Here is a 17,379-nt window from a genome sequence, read left to right on the forward strand (position 1 = left end):
AGATCCCACAAGCCACAAAGCAACTAAGCCTGTGGGCCGCAACTACTGAGCCCGCATGCCACAACTACTGAAGCCCACGGGCCTAGAGCCGTGCTCTGCAACAAGAGAAGCCACCACAATGAGAAGCCCGTGCACGGCAACGAAGGGTAGCCCCTGCTCGCCGCAACTAGAGAAAGCCCACACGCAGCAGTGAAGACCCAACGTAGCCGAAAATAAAATTTTAAAAAAGAAAGATATAGGGATGTAATCAGAATATACTGGATGTCGAAATTACTCTAAAAACAAATCACTTAGAAGTATTGAAAATGGTTGTCTCTGAGTAGAGGAATTAGTAAGAGTTTGGGGTAAAAAATATAAATAATAATTCTTACTGAATTATTTGACTGTGAGGTTGTAAATGTCTAACTTCGATTTTTTTTTAACACAATGATTCATGCCATTTCTTTCCAAGTTTTCTTCCAAAAGTTTAGATTTTCATTTAAAAATGGTTAAGGTGCCTTGTGACATGTTGAATCATTTGATAATCCCTGAAAAGAGTCTGACTTCTCATAGTTCAAATAATCTTATCCGTGAATTTACCCTGCTCTGTGGGATTATGGCCAAGGCGAGTCCAGATTCATCAGAGTACAGTCAGCTCAAAAGTGAAACAGTGAAATGATAAAACTGCTGCACACAGCCAGCTGGTTCAATGCCATTACAGGACAGAATCCATTTCCAAACAACTTCAAGGAGTACAATTTAAGTGTTCAACATGGGGATATCGAATTTATGATGCAAGGCGAAAGTATTAACGCTGAAACTCAAAGACATCCTGCAGATAAAAAATATTCGTGCAGAAAGGAAGTGGCTTTTGCTAGAACATTCATTCTAGTACACAAGAATCTTTAAAAAAATCGCTTAGTACTGGGAATTATGAAAGGTAAAGATGGTAGAATTAGTAGGTAGAAAAGTAGGTAGAATTAGTCCCTGCTGTAGGGCCGCCATTAAATAGAGTACCTAGGCAAAGGGTTTCTGTTGGTGTTTCCCACAGTTTACTTACAGTCTTGGAAACCTGTGTTCCTTATCGTGTCCCTCCTGTATTCTCAATCCCTTTTGCGTTAGAACCCACATGGCTAGGTGTTTGAGCTGAATATCTTGGGAGTATAGGTGTTAACACAAAAGCAACAAGCAAACCAAAGCAAAACAAAAAGCATTGTTTGACTGTTCCTCATGAGAAAATAAGAACTGTGGCACTACGTCTAAGATTTAGGGTGGGAATAGAGCGTGTTAGGCAGGGAAGGGCAGGCGAGGCACCGAACACGGGCTAGCGCACCCAGGAGGCTGGTGAGCAGAGCATGGGGTGAATTTCTGCCCCTGCCTAGCCTTTCTGCTGATGCCCTTACACCCTGCATATTCAAGTTTAGTGGACTTGGCCAAGAGAGAGGAGTCCCATAGATAGTTGGAACAAGGGATTCTGAAGGTGTTTCCCTACGGGTGAGTAGCCAGAGGATGTTTTACGTGTAGGTTTATGAACAGAGATGCCTTACGTTCAATTTGCGTGTTTCTGTAACGGAAACCCTTCCTTTGCCTCCTCTGCACACCACCCCACTTCACCAGATTCTACGCAACTCATAACTGCTTTGTGTAAGTAAAGATGATGTGAAAATGAAGGAAGGCACTGAGTCTTAAACCTGGGGTTTATAGCTTGCAAATGAGAGAAAAGCTTAGAAATAAAAGCCAGAGGGAGACGTGACTACAGGATGATAAGCCTCTGAGGGAAGGCTTTAGACGTCCACAGAGAAAACAGGGACTTTCAAACCATCTTATGCAAATGCCAAGGTCCAGCAGATCCCAGCCAAACCCTGGGCAACCTGTATAAGAAACAGGACACAAAACTGCAAAAAAAAAACAACAACAAAAGAAGTCAACCTGGAAGAAGTGAGTTGATCTGACTTGCCAAAACAAAACACAGGCCATGTGCCATCCGTATTCTACACTGTGAGTGGATAACAAGGAAGAGATTTCCTCCAATGATGCAAGCCCTGAGTCCCATTTAATTAGATATTTATTTAATCGTCTTCATTGAAAAGAAAAGGATTCCACAAAACGAGAGTAGTCCTAAAATGGAAGTCTGTTGAAGGGGAGGCCGTGTTGATTCACTTTCTTCTCCGTTTGCCATTTATTCGGTTGTGATGTGTTAGGAAACTTGCTTTATGTAACTTGATGGGCATGGTAACTTTCACCTCTAAGAAGAAGGCCCCTTGGTCTTCAAATGAGGTCTAAGGGTGACTGATAAATTTTGATTAGTTAGGGGAACTTTAAAATGGCCATGTGTTGGTCCAAATAGCCACGAATAAAAACTCATGTTCTGAAAAGTGCATTTCCCCCAATATTCAAAGCATGAGGCTCAGAACAGAAGATCCTGAGACCTAAATCTATATGCTCCATAAAAGCAATTGTGAGGCAGCTCAGCTGATTCACGGGGGTCTACGTCTCTGCTATGACCACGGACTTTGGTTCAGCCAGAAGGTAAGTTTCAAAAAATGATAGTGAGTGATCTCAATGTCAAGGTCAAAGTCACACACACATGCATGTATACACTCACACAGAAACACATGTGCACACAAACCTACATATATGTACATGCACACACATCACACAAACACAACATATACCCATGCACAGACACAGAGTAAAGATGTATTTCCTTGGCAATGTCCACAAGCAAAGTTCAGCAGCCAGAGTTGTGGAAATCTGTGCCCCTAACTGTCACCTCTATATTCTATATTCCCTAGACTACTACATACCTACCCACTTCTGAGACTGGATTTCAAGACTTTCTAAAGATGGCCCAGCCTGCATTTCCTGCCCCACCTCTGAGTTCTCCCTCCTACTCTCTCTAAACTGGATTTGTCTTGGCTATTTACAATAGCCAAGACATGGAAGCAACCTAAATGTCCATTGACAGAAGAATGGATAAAGAAGATGTGGTATATACATATATGTGTACACACACACACACACACACACACACACACACACACATAATGGAATATTACTTAGCCATTACAAAGAATGAAATAATGTCATTTGCTGCAAAATGGATGGACCTAGAGATTATCATACTGATTGATGTAAGTTGGACAAAGAGAAATATCATATGATATCACTTATATGAGGAATCTAAAAAAAATGATACAAATGAACATATTTACAAAACAGAAACAGACTCACAGACTTAGAGAAGGAACTTATGGTTACCAGGAGGGAAGGGTTGGGGGAGGGATGGTCAGGGAGTTTGGGATTGACATGTACACACTGCTATATGTAAAACGGATAACCAGCAAGGACCTACTGCATAGCACAGGGAACTCTGCTCAATAATATGTAACAACCTAATTGGGAAAAGAATTTGAAAAAGAATAGATACATGTATATGTATAACTGAATTACTTTGTTGTGCAACTGAAACTAACACATTGTTAATCAACTATACCCCAAAATAAAATAAAAAGTTAAAGAAAACAAAAACAAAACTAAAGGTAAATAAACTGGATTTGTCAACATTTGGTAAATAAGACAAGGCCTTCCCTCACCTCCAGCCTTTTCCTCACTCCTGCCTACGCCAGGAGCACTCTTCTTTCCATCTCCAACAGGCAGAATCTAGCCAACGAACCATAAAGATGCTTCCAGAACCCCCTCCTACATTCCGTCTTTCTAATAGAGGACTGTGGTAGCCCCCATCCCATCCTATACCTACAGCAACACTTACAAAATCCCGTGTGAGCCTACATCCACTCGGCATTGAGAGCGGAGGTTGGCTGCTCTTCTCCATGTTTCCCATAAAGTCACTGACAAGGCCTGCACCACTGAACGTGAGCCGTACTTATTTAGATTAACAAGGGAAACTTTATTTTTCGCTGTCGTTTTCCTCTGCCTTCCTAAATATGTTGAGAAGATCCAGAACAAAATCATAAAGTGAAAACTGCCACAAACATAAGATTAGCAGGCCTAATCTGGAGGCTTTTCATCACTTTTTCTACCTGAGGTGCTGTGGCCAACACTAGTCCTTGTGGACTGAGCCCATCTCCTACAATTTTGGCTTAAAAATCACAGATACTCACATTTGCACCCTCCTCTGAAGCCACAGGTGAGCAAGTAGCTCAATTCTGACCAGTGAGAGGCTAAGGAGCATTTTGGTGCTTCTGGGAAATTTTTTTCTGTCCAATAAAAACAGAAATGCACTCTGAGGTTTCCTCCCCTCCTCCTTCTCCCTCTTTTTGGTGTTAGTATCATGGGAGAGAGTGATGCCCTAGAGCAGCAACAGCCACTTTGAGATCATGAGGAAACAATCTGAGTATAAGACTTATGAGCTAAAAAGATGAAATAATCTTATGTCTTGATGACATCATTAATCCACTGACCCATTCCTGGAAATATCCTTCTGGAAGAGTTATGAGATAATAATTTTTAAAAATAAGTTGCATATTCTGGACATTTCATAGAAAAGGAATCATACAGTCTGTGGCCTTTTGTGTCTAGCGTCTTTCACTTAGCATCCTGTTCTCAAGGTTTATCCGTACAACTCGTGATGTTTTAAAACACTTTACTGGTGATATCAATGGACAATTAGGTTTGGACACCCATGGGTATTAGGACAGAGGGGCAGTCTGCACAACACTTAGGACCATGTCTGGCGCTGAAACTGTTTAGGTTTCAATCCCAATTCTTCCCCTTACCAGCTGTGTGGATCAGAGAAGTTATCTAAATTCTCTGTGCCTCTCTTAATTACCTGACTGAAAGGAAGTTATAACACTTATTTTATAAAGATTTTAAGAGATTCAAGATAATCAAGAGCTTGCAAGAATGTCTGTTGAGAGTCAGCCTCTACTGAGCTATTATTACTATCTGTCGAAATCTTGAGTAGATGAAATCCCCCATAGATGTCAATTTCAGGCCAGGAAAGGAAGCATCTTTCCATCTGCCCCCTGAGCCTTATTCACCTCTGTAGCCCAGGGCTGGGAAACACCGGGGCATCTGATACATGTTTTTTGGGAGAAAAAATCAATTATTGAGTATGTGTTCCCCATAAAGTCCTTTTTGCCTTTTCTTAAATTTACTAAATCTTTTAGTTTTCAAAAAAAGGCAGACACCAAAATATTGTATGAAATCTCACAACCATTAAATATTAGTAAATCAATGAAAATATTCAAATAAAACGTCTTGGCTGGTCAAAGGCTTCATGTTTCAAATTCTAAGATATATGTGTTTTGTTGCTTCTTTCCCCTCAAAAACAAATGGGTTAAAAGACAACATTCATAAGTGCAGGAAAGTAGATTCACTCTCATTGAAGCAGTAGAGATTTACTGACGGGCATAAAGAGTCTCACAGAATGATGGAAGGCGAGGGAGGGAGAGATTCTAGACGGAGCTTCCAGGAACAGCCCCCAGAACCACTTAATAGGACTGGCTTGCGACGGGAACCCCAAAGACCCTGCCATCACGGAAGCCCCCATCACTATCCTTGACCCCAGAAATACGCTGCTTCCACCATCTACACCCACAAACAGATGCTCTGTGCTTCTGTCTGCTCGCTCAGCAATGCCTCCCGCGGGTGTGCCTGAAGACTGGAACAGGGTTCACATGCCCACAGCGCCGCACCCAGGAAACTGAGAACATCATCTTCTGGATTCTGGGTTGGGGATATCAACCCACAACAGATGTTAGCGGATGTACAGTTTTCAACTGGAGTAAAGTGATAGATGGTTACTAGAATCGAACTCCGTTTCCTCCTGGGCACACAGCTAGCTGTGCGGCATGTCTCAGCATCCTTTGCAGTTAGGAGATGTCACGTGACCAGGTTCTGTCCAATGGAAGTGGCGGAGTCACGTGAGCTGCTTTTGGGCTGGGCCCGTAGACTCCTCCCACACAGTCCTCTTCCTGTTCTCTCTCCCCTTCAGCCGGCAGGAGGCACAGACCCAGCAGAGGACTCTCAGCCCTAGGGATGACAGGGCCAGAGCATGAAAGGGGCCTGGGTCCCTGAGTGACCGTGTGGAACGGATTACCCCATACCCGCTGAGCTCACTGGACTCTGTCTGGGTTAAGCCACTGAGACGCAAGAGTGTACCTCCGTCTCCAGCCACCCTTGTTTTAAACTAATACAGGGCAGACCTGAACAACAGATCAATGTCCCAGGGATAAGCACTTGCACCCTCAATTTTATTTTATTTATTATTTATTTATTTTTTGTGGTACGCGGGCCTCTCACCGCTGCGGCCTCTCCCGTTGCGGAGCACAGGCTCCGGACGCGCAGGCTCAGCGGCCACGGCTCACGGGCCCAGCCGCTCCACGGCATGTGGGATCTTCCCGGACCGGGGCATGAACCCACGTCCCCTGCATCGGCAGGCGGACTCTCAACCACTGCGCCACCAGGGAAGCCCACCTCAATTTTAAATTAAAGCTTCAATCGCTAAAATTGCCAGGCATCTTTAAAAGAATAATCCCCGTCACACCAATTAGACTTATTATGGGTTCGGCAACTGATCAGTATTCAGTCTCTATACCAACACACACCAAACATTTATAGAGCTGTCAATGCCTTGCTGTATGTGTTGCCCAATAACCAGGTTTCAAAATGCAATCGTATAAAATACTGAACACTGTGGAGCAACCAAAACCCTTGTAAAACCTTGTAAAACCTCTGTCAAGAAAACGCACCGAACTCACTTTATGACCTGCTCTATCAGGTATTGAAATGTTTGCATATTTAAAGGTTTTCTTGGTAGAGAAAAATCATTTCTTCTTCTCTATGGGTCATTTACTTTTCTGCATGTTAACAGGAGGAAAAAAAAAGCTGACATTTCCTCTAATACATTACTTGATATAAATATGTATGAATCTCAAATGCATTCCTCCAGGGAACACAGGGTGTGTGAACTCAGGGTGCTGGTTCCCTTCGGGCCCCAGGAAAGGTTGCTGTAATGTCTCCATAATTGACCCTTCCCCAGAAGTTCACCCCGAAAGCTCCCTGAGCGTGAAATTTCTAGTTCAATTATTATCTTCCAGGTTATCTAAGTACTAATCTCTCGCCACATTTTAGGAACCAAAGGGAATATCTTAAAAAGTTGAAAAAAGGTGGGCTTCCCTGGTGGCGCAGTGGTTGAGAATCCGCCTGCAGATGCAGGGGACGTGGGTTCGTGCCCCGGTCCGGGAAGATCCCACATTCCGCGGAGCGGCCGGGCCCGTGAGCCGTGGCCGCTGAGCCTGCGCGTCCGGAGCCTGTGCTCCGCAACTGGAGAGGCCACAAAGGTGAGAGGCCCGCGTACCGCAAAAAAAAAAAAAAAAAAGTGGAAAAAAAGTGAAAAAGTCACACGTGTAATTGTTACTGACATTTTTAAGACTGGGATCCTTTACGATCCAGAAAACCACTGACTGACTATCTTTCATCTTCTACTCTCTGATTCTTTGTATGTGGCCTGGAAAGGGAAGTGGTGGCATTATGACCTTATTCTGTGTGATGTCGCCCTTAAGATTAAACCTTGTGGTTAAAATCTCGGATTCTGGATTTGAGAAGCGTGGGTCTCAATCCTGACTTCACCACTAACTTGCTCTGTGGCCCAAGGGAACTTGTGTTTCCCCTTGAAGCCTCAGTGTCCTCTTCTGTAAAATGGTAAAACTGAAAACTCTCACTGGTGTGTGTGGGGTTGTTAATGAGATAAAATACATAAGATGCCCGGGGCAGTGACCATCACACAGTTAAGGTTGTTTTAATGAGGTAATGTTATTTGTTTTATTTTTTTAATTTAAAAAAATTTTATACGATTTTAAAGGTTACTTTCCATTACAGGTGTGACAAAACACTGGGTATATTCCTCATGTTGTACTTACAGCCTTCAGCCTACCTTATACCCAATAGCCTGTACTCTCCCCTCCCCTACCTCATAATGCCCTCCAAGTCCATCCACGTTGCTGCAAATGGCAAAATTTCATTCTTTTTTCTGGCCGAGTAGTATTCCATTGTGCGTGCGCGTGTGCGTGTGTGTTCGCGTGTGCGTGTGTGCGTGTGCGCGTGCCTGCCACATCTTCTTTATCCATTCATCCGTTGATGGACACTCAGGTTGCTTCCATATCTTGCCTATTGTAAACAATGCTGCTATGAAAGTTGGGGTGCAGATGTCTTTTTAAGGTAGCGGTTTTGCTTTTTTATGGATATGTGCCCAGAAGTGGAATTGCTGGATCACATGGCAGCCCTATTTTTAGCTTTTTGAGGAACCTCCATGCTGTTTCCCATAATGGCTGCACCAGTTTACATTCCCACCGGCAGTGTGTGAGGCTTCCCTTGTCTCCATATCCTTTTGCCAAAATTTATGATGCAAGTGTGAGGTGATATCTCATTGTGGTTTTGATTTGCATTTCCTCGACGGCTAGGGATGTTGAGCGTCTTTTCTTGTGCCCGTTGACCACCTGCATTTCCTCTTTGGAACACACAATTCATGTTTGGTACATCTTGGCTCTTATTTTATTTGGACATGGAAATATCTTTCAATATCCACATGTGTCTGAATCCCAGAGCTGCATTAGCAACACGTAGGTCCATTTGTCTCAGTCTCTAGAGAAAAGACCCCAACTTCACTTTAAGGGAAGTTTCATTCATTCTTCCCTTTGACTTGAGCATCTACAATGTGCCAAAGATTGGGCACAAAATAAAGATACCAAAGTTACTGCCCTGGTCTGAACAAGGACTTTGCAGGAGTTTGGGGGAGCTGTTCTCTGTCCCTTTTTCTTCCCATGGCTCACACTCTCCCCCAGTTGCCCTCAAGATGGCAACAGTAGTCTACGGACCCCAAGTAAATCTATCCTCTTGAAACTCCATCCTCCCTAAAACAACACAAAATCATCCTCGTACGGTTCTGGAGGCGAGAAGTCTGACCTGGGTCTCAGTAGTTACGATCAAGACACAGCTAAGACTGGATCCTTCTGGACGCGCGAGGGGAAATCTGTTTTTCTGCCTTTTCCCATTTTTAGGATCCAGGGAGGGGGCTTTACATGGAGAGGGGTGGCTCCACCCTCTTCCTCCCTCCAACTTCAAGCCCCCGGATTTCACCTTTCTCCTCTGACAGCCCGCAACCATCCCGGTCCAGACCCTGGGATACGGAAGAGAAGCGAGATTAGGAGACACAACGTAGGGCACGAGCCTCTCAGAGGCAGGGCAGAGCTGGGAGAGGCACGAAGTGACAGGAGTGAGCAGCCACTGGCGTCAGGCGCGTCCCCGACGCTCCTAGGACTCGGCCAGATGGAACCCAGCGCAAACGGATGCAATCGGTGTCTAACGTGGAAACATCGCAGAAAGGCAAACATCGGGATTCTATTTCTGGTAAGTCCTTATATCTGTACGACAACCCCCAGATAGACACCAGGACAACAGCAGGGAGTCGGGGGGAGAAGAGGCACCTGCTCTCCAGTGACCAGGTCCCTCCCCTCCCCCGCTCCATGTGCCTTCATCTGAGGGGGGAGGTGAGTCCCAATTCATCCTCTGGCTCTACTTTTTGCTTTTACTTGAAATCGAGTTAAGGGGAAAGTGAGGGTTTTTTTCTCCTGTGTTTCCTTTCCGAAGTGGATAAACAAAATCTAGACCAATAGGGTCGATTTTTTACAGAAAAGGGGTAGAGCTCATATGTTTCTGTGAAAGTATAGAATTATTACCCTGAGTGTCTTGCATGCCCCCCAAATGTGCCCCTTTTAGAAATATCAGAACATTTTATAGCGAGATACGACCAAGCCCTTGTAAGTACTTGAGATGGTCGCCCCTGGCCCACATTTCAATGTCTTCAGACAAGGGACCCAACACAGACGCCAGTCCAGTGAGATACAAGGTCTTTCCAATTTTGCTGGAACATAAGGCTCAGGGCACAGATATCGTGGTGGGCACACGTTGAAGATGAGGTCAGTGTTAGAAGTTCCCCACCCTTTCCATTCTTCTAACCTCAGATGAACCAAATCAAGTGTTATTTGGGGATCACTATATTTGAATAAATTGTTGAAATATCATTTGGCCCCAGGACAAACTAAAAATGGCTGCTGTTCGCTTTCCAGAGGGTCTGGCCAAACTGGTGTTTACTCTCTCTCAACTCTGCAGAATTTCCAGCGCCTGGAAGGTAGGAAAATGTACTATTGGAGGCTGTTGTCTGTGTTTTATAGTATTTGTTGATAGGCACGAAACAGGAAAATATAATTAGAGTTGCATGAAAGATGAAATCTATCTGGTGCTTGTGAGGACTGTCTGTTTATTCTGTTATTTGTCAACGTTCATTTCCTCAACAGGCCATTTTTTAAAAAAAATTACAGATAAAAGTCAAAAGAGAAACACCAAACATGGTTGCGTCGGCTTTGGGAAGTTGTCAGATCCATGTCCATATTTAGCTAAAAGGTTGTATTTAATCTGCCTTTAATGCTGTTCACAGACAGCTTCTGATTACCATGTCAGCACTAACTTCCCAGTCAGGTGAGTGTCACTTTGGGAGTGGATTTTCCTACCTAGTAACTAACCCCAGTCAAACCTTCAGATGACTGAAGCCCCAGCTCAAACCTGATACCAACATCATGAGAGATGGCGAAGCAGAACAGCCTGATCAAGCCATTTCCTGAATTCCTCACCCACAGACGCCATAAGTGATGATCAAAGATCATTACATTAAACCTCTCATTTCTGGAGGTGAGTTTTATACCATAATGGATAACTAATACACTTACTGAGTTTCTTGCAAAAGAAAAACAAGTGCAGGCTTTATTCACACATATTCTCACATTCATTTATTCAACAGATATTTACTGGGCACCAGGCTCTGCACTGGGTCCTGAGCCAGAGAGAACATGTCAGTCAGACCCACTACTTCCTGAGTCCCCCATAATTAAAAAGTCAGCCAAGCACAGGGCTCACCGCAGCACGTGGGGCAGGGGCTGCTAAGTCCAAGAACAGCGCACTCAGGATGCAGACGGGCTGGTCCTCAGTCCTGCGAGCCCAGATGGGCTTTTCAGGGATGTCAACACCTCTCTGTTCAACAGAACTTCCTGGTGATTCTGGATGCATGGGAATTGGGGTTATTAATCCTGACTCCAAATACTTAGTAAAGATAAAGACTGACCCAAAGGTGAGGTTTTAGTTCAGTTTCAGGTTGAGGTGGGACATGAGAATCTGAGTGAAAACATGAAAAATCATTGGCTGTCGCCACAACTAAGGTCATGAGAGTCTGCAGTATAAGTCATATGTGATATTTTTAGGAAAAGAGGGGGGAGACGGTGTAAAGAATTTTCAACTGATAAGAGAGAATCTATAATTGTCTATTCATTTATTTAAGAATTATTTTTAGGGCATCTGTTATGTGTCTGGCATTGTTCTGGGTTAAATGATGACAGACAATAGAAACAGGGTCCATCTCTTTATGGGGTTTACAGTCAAGGTAGGGGAGAAAGAGAACAGGTAAAAATTAAAAGGGTGGGATAATTACAGAGCTTGGTGATTATTTTGAGGTGCATGAGATAGGAGAGTGACTGAGTTCCAGGCCATTTTGGAAGGGGCTCTCTGAGGAGCTGCCATTCCAGGTAAGACCTAAGAAATCAGAAAAAGTCATCAATGTAAGAATCAGGAGTACAAGTATTTCAGGGGGAGAGAATAGCAAAGAGCATGTGGTAAGGTCCTGAGGTAGGAATGAGTTTGGCTTGTTGACGAAAGAGCCGGAAGGGCCACAGTGGCTTGAGAGCAGGGAGCAGAGAGGTGGATGGGGAACAGGTCGTGCAGAGACACGTGTGTCCATGAGGTCTACAGTGCTAAGCCCGTAATATATGCAAAGCCCTGGGCTGCTCAGGTGCTCGAGAACACGGGTGCATAGTTGTGACCTCTAAGGAGCTTGCACTCCAGATAGGGAAAAACTACGTGAAATTAAAGAACTGCTGAACAAGAAACGCCCATCATCCGTCCCCTGCATTCCTCCATTTTCGAAAGCTAGCCCCACCCCTGGCCTGACGGAGGCCTCCCTACTCTTATTACATTGTGACCTCATCTCCCCATCCCAGATGACTGGTCCAGAAGTAAACAGCTGACCTCAGCCAGGCCAATCACATGCTGTCTCCTTGATATTCCATCCATCAGTGACATGGGCTTAGTTTGTACCCAGAAACCTCAAAGTCAAGGGGCAGCTGAGAAACCAGACGGAGAGAACGCGATGACAGCATGAAAAAAAAGGATAACAATAACAGTAATAGCATAGACTCCGTAAGCACATACTAGGTCCCAGACTTTATTCTAAGTACTTTAAATATTAATATATTTAATCTTCACAACCACCTGTGCAGTTGGTATTGTTACAGCCATTTTGCAAACTAGAGAACTGAGGCACGGTTTGGATATGCGAAACACAGAGAGAGGATAAAAAGATACCATTTGGTCCCAGAGACAGAGAATGAATGATTAACTGCTAACGATCTAAGATCTCGGTGGGGTAAAACAGACACAGCTGTGCTTGGCACGTGAACAGCGCTCACTGCTCTGTTGTCTGGATTTCCACGTAAGGCAGCACGTCACAGCCCACCCCAGCCTTTGAAGAGGTTTGTTCAGGAGCTCCAAGCCCTCATCTGGAAGCCCACAGGCCAGGGGGCTCTGTGAAGTGAGAGTTGAGGGCGGCCCCCGCCCTTCTCACTCCTCAGGGTCCTCAAGAAGATCACGTTGGCTCCTTCACCCACGGGGCATACGCCCTTCCTACTCTCCAGCTGGGCGTATCAGGCAAAGTTTACATTCAGCATACCTTCCTACACTATCTAACCCACGCACGCCAAGCCTCTTTGTGTCCGTGAAGTGTCCTTTTACGCACACACTCTTCGGTTTGGTTCTTAGCGTCACCACCTTGCTTCCTCGAAACCGATGTCATGCCACGCAGCCAGAATGTCCTGAAGTTGTCATGGAGTTAATTCTGATCCTGGAGCTCTAAAGTTTGTAAAATCTTGTTGAAGCCGTTTTCCTCTAGCAGACAGCAAGATTAATGTTACAGCTGGCTCTGAAGGGGTCAATTTGCAAGTTGTAGGATGCAGCAAAACGGTGCCAGATGATGCCCAGGATCTTTTGCCAAGAGTGAGGAGGGATTTCTTGAGGGCCAAGTGGCTCCCCCAAAGGCCAATCTTGCCCAAGCGAACGGTGCCTTTTGGGAAAAGTCTAGCGAGGGCTTCTGGGGCTGGCGGTGAGCCACCCTGATTGGGCTCCCGGTGTTGCGTTAAATCTATCCACCAAATGTTGACTGAACGCCTTCACGGGGCACTGTTCTAGGTAGGCAGAGGTAGCAGGGAGAAAAGCAGACAAAGGATTCTGCCTTCATGGAGCTCACGTCTGAGAAGAGGAAGGCAGGAAAGCCAATGAGATAAAGTATACTGTACGTCACAGGAACACAAAGACAGATGAATAAAGCCATAAGGGGGGGGTTTTTGTCGCTGGGGATTTGCTATTTTAAATCAGATAGCTTGGAAATGCTTCCCTGAGAAGGTGACATTTGAACAGCTTGGGAGTAGACACACAGGAAAGCCAAATAAATTGATGATGAGGATGATGATAACAACAGTTACAATAATAATAAACACCTATAAAGTACTTAGTGGGTACCAGTACTGTCCTAATACTTTACCTCATTGAGTCTTCATTTACACATAAATAAACTAAGGAGCAGAGAATCAAGAAGCTTGCCCAAGGTCACACCGGCGATAAGCCGCTAAGACAGGCATTGACCCAGCCAATCTGGCTCTAGCGTCCATGCTCTGAAGCCCCTCCGTCTTCCTTATAATACAGTAGAGAATGGATACATGTGTGTGTCCAGAAACATACAGACAGAACTCAAGCGTCTTGCCTTGGCTTCCCACTGTCCCCGTGACACGGGAAGACACTTACTTCCTCCTGCTTCTTTTCAGAACATCTGGGATAATAACAGGACCCGCTTCCCAGGGCTGCTGTGAAGTTAAAATGAGCTATAGACATACAGCTCTTAAAAGAGTTCCTGGCCCGTGGTAAGTGCTCCATAAAGAAGGTTAATATCACCATTATGATTGTTCCCTTTTAAATCATGGGTACGGTGTAGGGGAAAATAAAGTCATCCTTGGTGGAGAGAAGTTCAGGAAACACTGATCTGTCATCTCCGGGAGGCTTTCACAAGGACACACCTTTCCACATTTCTTACTTTTTCAGCCGATAAACAACGTATCCAAAGAGATTGGACCCTTCTGGTCCTGACCACTGACAGAGACAGATGGGAAACATCTGTCTTTTCCTCCTGCAAACAGGAGGAAAGTGGGGGGGGAAGGAAGTCCTGTGATTGCCCCATTGGGTCCCACAAGGAGAGGCTTGTGTCCTTGTAACACCATCCCATGGGTTTGGACGCTTGATATTAACACCAGCATCAATATTCCATGAGCCTCTCTGTTCAGGGAGGTGTCATGACTTCCCTGGTTTTAAAGTTTAGCAGGACCATCCATCCTACAGCCTCTATGGGCAATAACTTGTTAAATGCCCACAGAAGGAGAATGCTAGCCTATGATGGGGTCAGGAGCCCCAAAGAGGAAAACCTAGAGAGTCTTACATTTATTTTGGACATTCTAGGATCACGAGAGCATCTTTTATGTTCCCCAGGGAAACACACTTTATTTCACCTCTCTAGCTACTCTCTGGAATAGCTCCTGCTTTTCTTAGCAGCAGCCTCTGACAAAATTCAAGAAACTTTATTGACTGAGAAACTCAGCCTCCAACCGCTGACGGGCACATGAGAGGGAAGGAAAAGTGTCTGATGCAAGGCAGGGAGGGAGTGAGGCTGCACCGAAGGATGGGGAAGAGGCAGATCTCTCAGGTGTGCGAGCGGGGGCTCCTGTGAACTCTAACCACTGTTCTCTCATTTACACATCGCAATTTCCATTCCTTGTGACTCAAGAAACGTCATATGTTACTCGAGCCAATTACCTACGTGCATTTTGCTCTTCCTCTCCGTCTTGGGCAAAATTCTGATTTAATTTCAACCCACAGGCCAGTTGGGCCCATCACCTTTGAATGTGATTATACACACGTGAGATGTGGCTCCATCCCAGATGCCCCCTGTATGTGCCATTGTGGATGTGGAGAGAAATGTTATGTGTTGTACTTGTAATGTTCCACACATGGTCTCCAAATGGCCCCCAGGCACCCATATGGATTTGGTAGCTGGGGTTCCAACCTTAAAGCACTCGAGAAATTCTAACTGGGGGACTTTGGGACTATCCTCCAGTGTCTGTGGGATCTCTCTCTATGTCAATCCATCAGTATCCACACACAAGTCAAGAACAGAAATCCAGGCATTCGGGACATCTGGTTTACCCGCCACACTCCCTCTAGCTCAGAGGTTACACCTGCCTCTGTTGGTTGTTTGCAGTCACGATAATTTCATGTAGACGGGATGTCTTGCTGTCGGAGTTAAACACATTTGACCCAATCAATAGAGTTATTGTTCTGAGGCCAAAATATCTCTGGCTCATAACCTGGCTGTTGTTTCCCATATTAAATGAATGTGATATGACTTTCTAGCCCTGCCTTGGTAGAATCCTCCCAGCTCTTTAAGAAGATGAAAGAAATAAGAACAACGTCCTCTGTGCACTCCCCTGACACACTTTTCATTTCACCAGTTACACCACAGCAGCAGAACAAATATTACAGCCTGCTGTGCAGTTCTATAATGAATCCAATAAATGGCAGGAACCTCCTATCCTCAACTGTTCTCATTTAGGATGTGTTTTTCCTCTAATATGTTTCTCCCCCAATTCTTTGTGCCATGGATCCACTAAAGTAAAACCCTTTAAGAATCTGAAATTCACCGGGAGCCATCCTCCACTTACGGCACAGAAATTGCTGGCTCTGGCGCTCTCTGCTCTGTCAGTGTGATCTGAACATAAATGCAGGTATTTGTAAGCAGCAGAAGCAGTCACTAACGTAAAACTGTCAAACTGTCAAAACAAACTTGGAAACCCTGCCTGAGAAATGTGTTCACTTTCCTCTCATTTACTGCTCCTCCTCCCCTTCAGCTCAACCCAGAGGACTGCAGGAGTCCAGTTACTATCTTTCTTCTTGGAAAGAGCTGGGGCAGCCACCTTCTACCGCAACCTTTTCTAGAATCAAAACCCAGATGCAGGGCTTCCCTGGTGGCGCAGTGCTTGAGAGTCCGCCTGCCGATGCAGGGGACATGGGTTCGAGCCCCGGTGCGGGAAGATCCCACGTGCCACGGAGCAGCTAGGCCCGTGAGCCACGGCCGCTGCGCATCCGGAGCCTGTGCTCCGCAACGGGAAAGGCCACAACAGTGAGAGGCCCACGTACCACAAAAAAACCCCCCCAAAAAACCCAGATGCATAGGGCATTTGCTTGTAGCAAAAAATGATCAAATCACGGGACCTACCCTGTTTTAACATGGCTGCTCATTGGCAGAGAAAACTGACTTTGAAATAAAGATAAAAATTCAAACGTGATAACCAGTCTCCAAATTTCAGATTATTCTCCATTGTAGTTTATTACAGGATACTGAATCTAGGTCCCCGTGCTATACAACAGGATCTTGTTGTTTATCTATTTCATATATAGTAGTTTGTATCTGCTAATCCCAAACTCCTAATTTATCCCTTCCCCACCCCCTCTCCCCCTTTGGTAACCACAAGTCTGTTCTGTATGTCTGTGAGTCTATTTCTGTTTTGTAAATAAGTTCATTTGTATCACTTTTTGAGATTCCACATATAAGTGATCAAATATCATATGATATTTATCTTTATCTGATTTACTTCACTTAGCATGATAATCTCTAGATCCATCCATGTTGCTGAAAGTGGCATTATTTCATTCTTTTTTATGGCTGAGTAATATTCCATTATATTTATATTCCATTATACACACACACACACACACACACACACATATATATATATATCTATCTTGCATCTTCTTTATCTATTCAACTGTCGATGGACATTTAGGTTGTTTCCATGTCTTGGATATTGTGAATAGTGCTGCTGTTTACATCGGGGTGCATGTATCTTTTCTAACGAGAGTCTTCTCCAGATATATGCCCAGGAGTGGGATTGCTCGATCATATGGTAGCTCTATTTTTAGTTTTTTTAGGAATCTCCATACTGTTTTCCATAGTGTCTGCACCAATTAACATTCCCATCAACAGTGCAGGAGGGTTCCCTTTTCTCCACACCCTCTCTAGCGTTTCTCTCTGCCCAAGTTGTATTTAATTTATAATTGTCTTCTTCTTACAGTGAGTGAGTGACAATGGTTTTCCAACTGTAGGGTAGATGCCATTTCTTAATTATCTGTATTTAAGTTAAATAAGCAGGTTTCAAGATAATTTTAAGTAACATT

At 44.5% G+C, this 17,379-nt stretch overlaps 1 protein-coding gene and 1 long non-coding RNA gene across 2 annotated transcripts in view; one reads left to right on the forward strand and one right to left on the reverse strand.

The window, feature by feature from the left end:
• Positions 1–17,379, reverse strand: part of LOC136792680 (uncharacterized) — a 506,767-nt gene that overhangs the window by 237,704 nt on the left and 251,684 nt on the right. The window lies entirely within an intron of this gene.
• On the forward strand, positions 8,912–16,484 carry LOC136792682 (uncharacterized). Its single transcript, XR_010836826.1, has 4 exons — positions 8,912–9,351; positions 10,073–10,132; positions 10,541–10,689; positions 13,923–16,484. It is a non-coding gene; the product is annotated as an uncharacterized lncRNA (long non-coding RNA).

This window comes from Kogia breviceps, chromosome 15, assembly GCF_026419965.1.
Source record: "Kogia breviceps isolate mKogBre1 chromosome 15, mKogBre1 haplotype 1, whole genome shotgun sequence".
In the NCBI taxonomy this organism is placed as follows: domain Eukaryota; kingdom Metazoa; phylum Chordata; class Mammalia; order Artiodactyla; family Physeteridae; genus Kogia; species Kogia breviceps.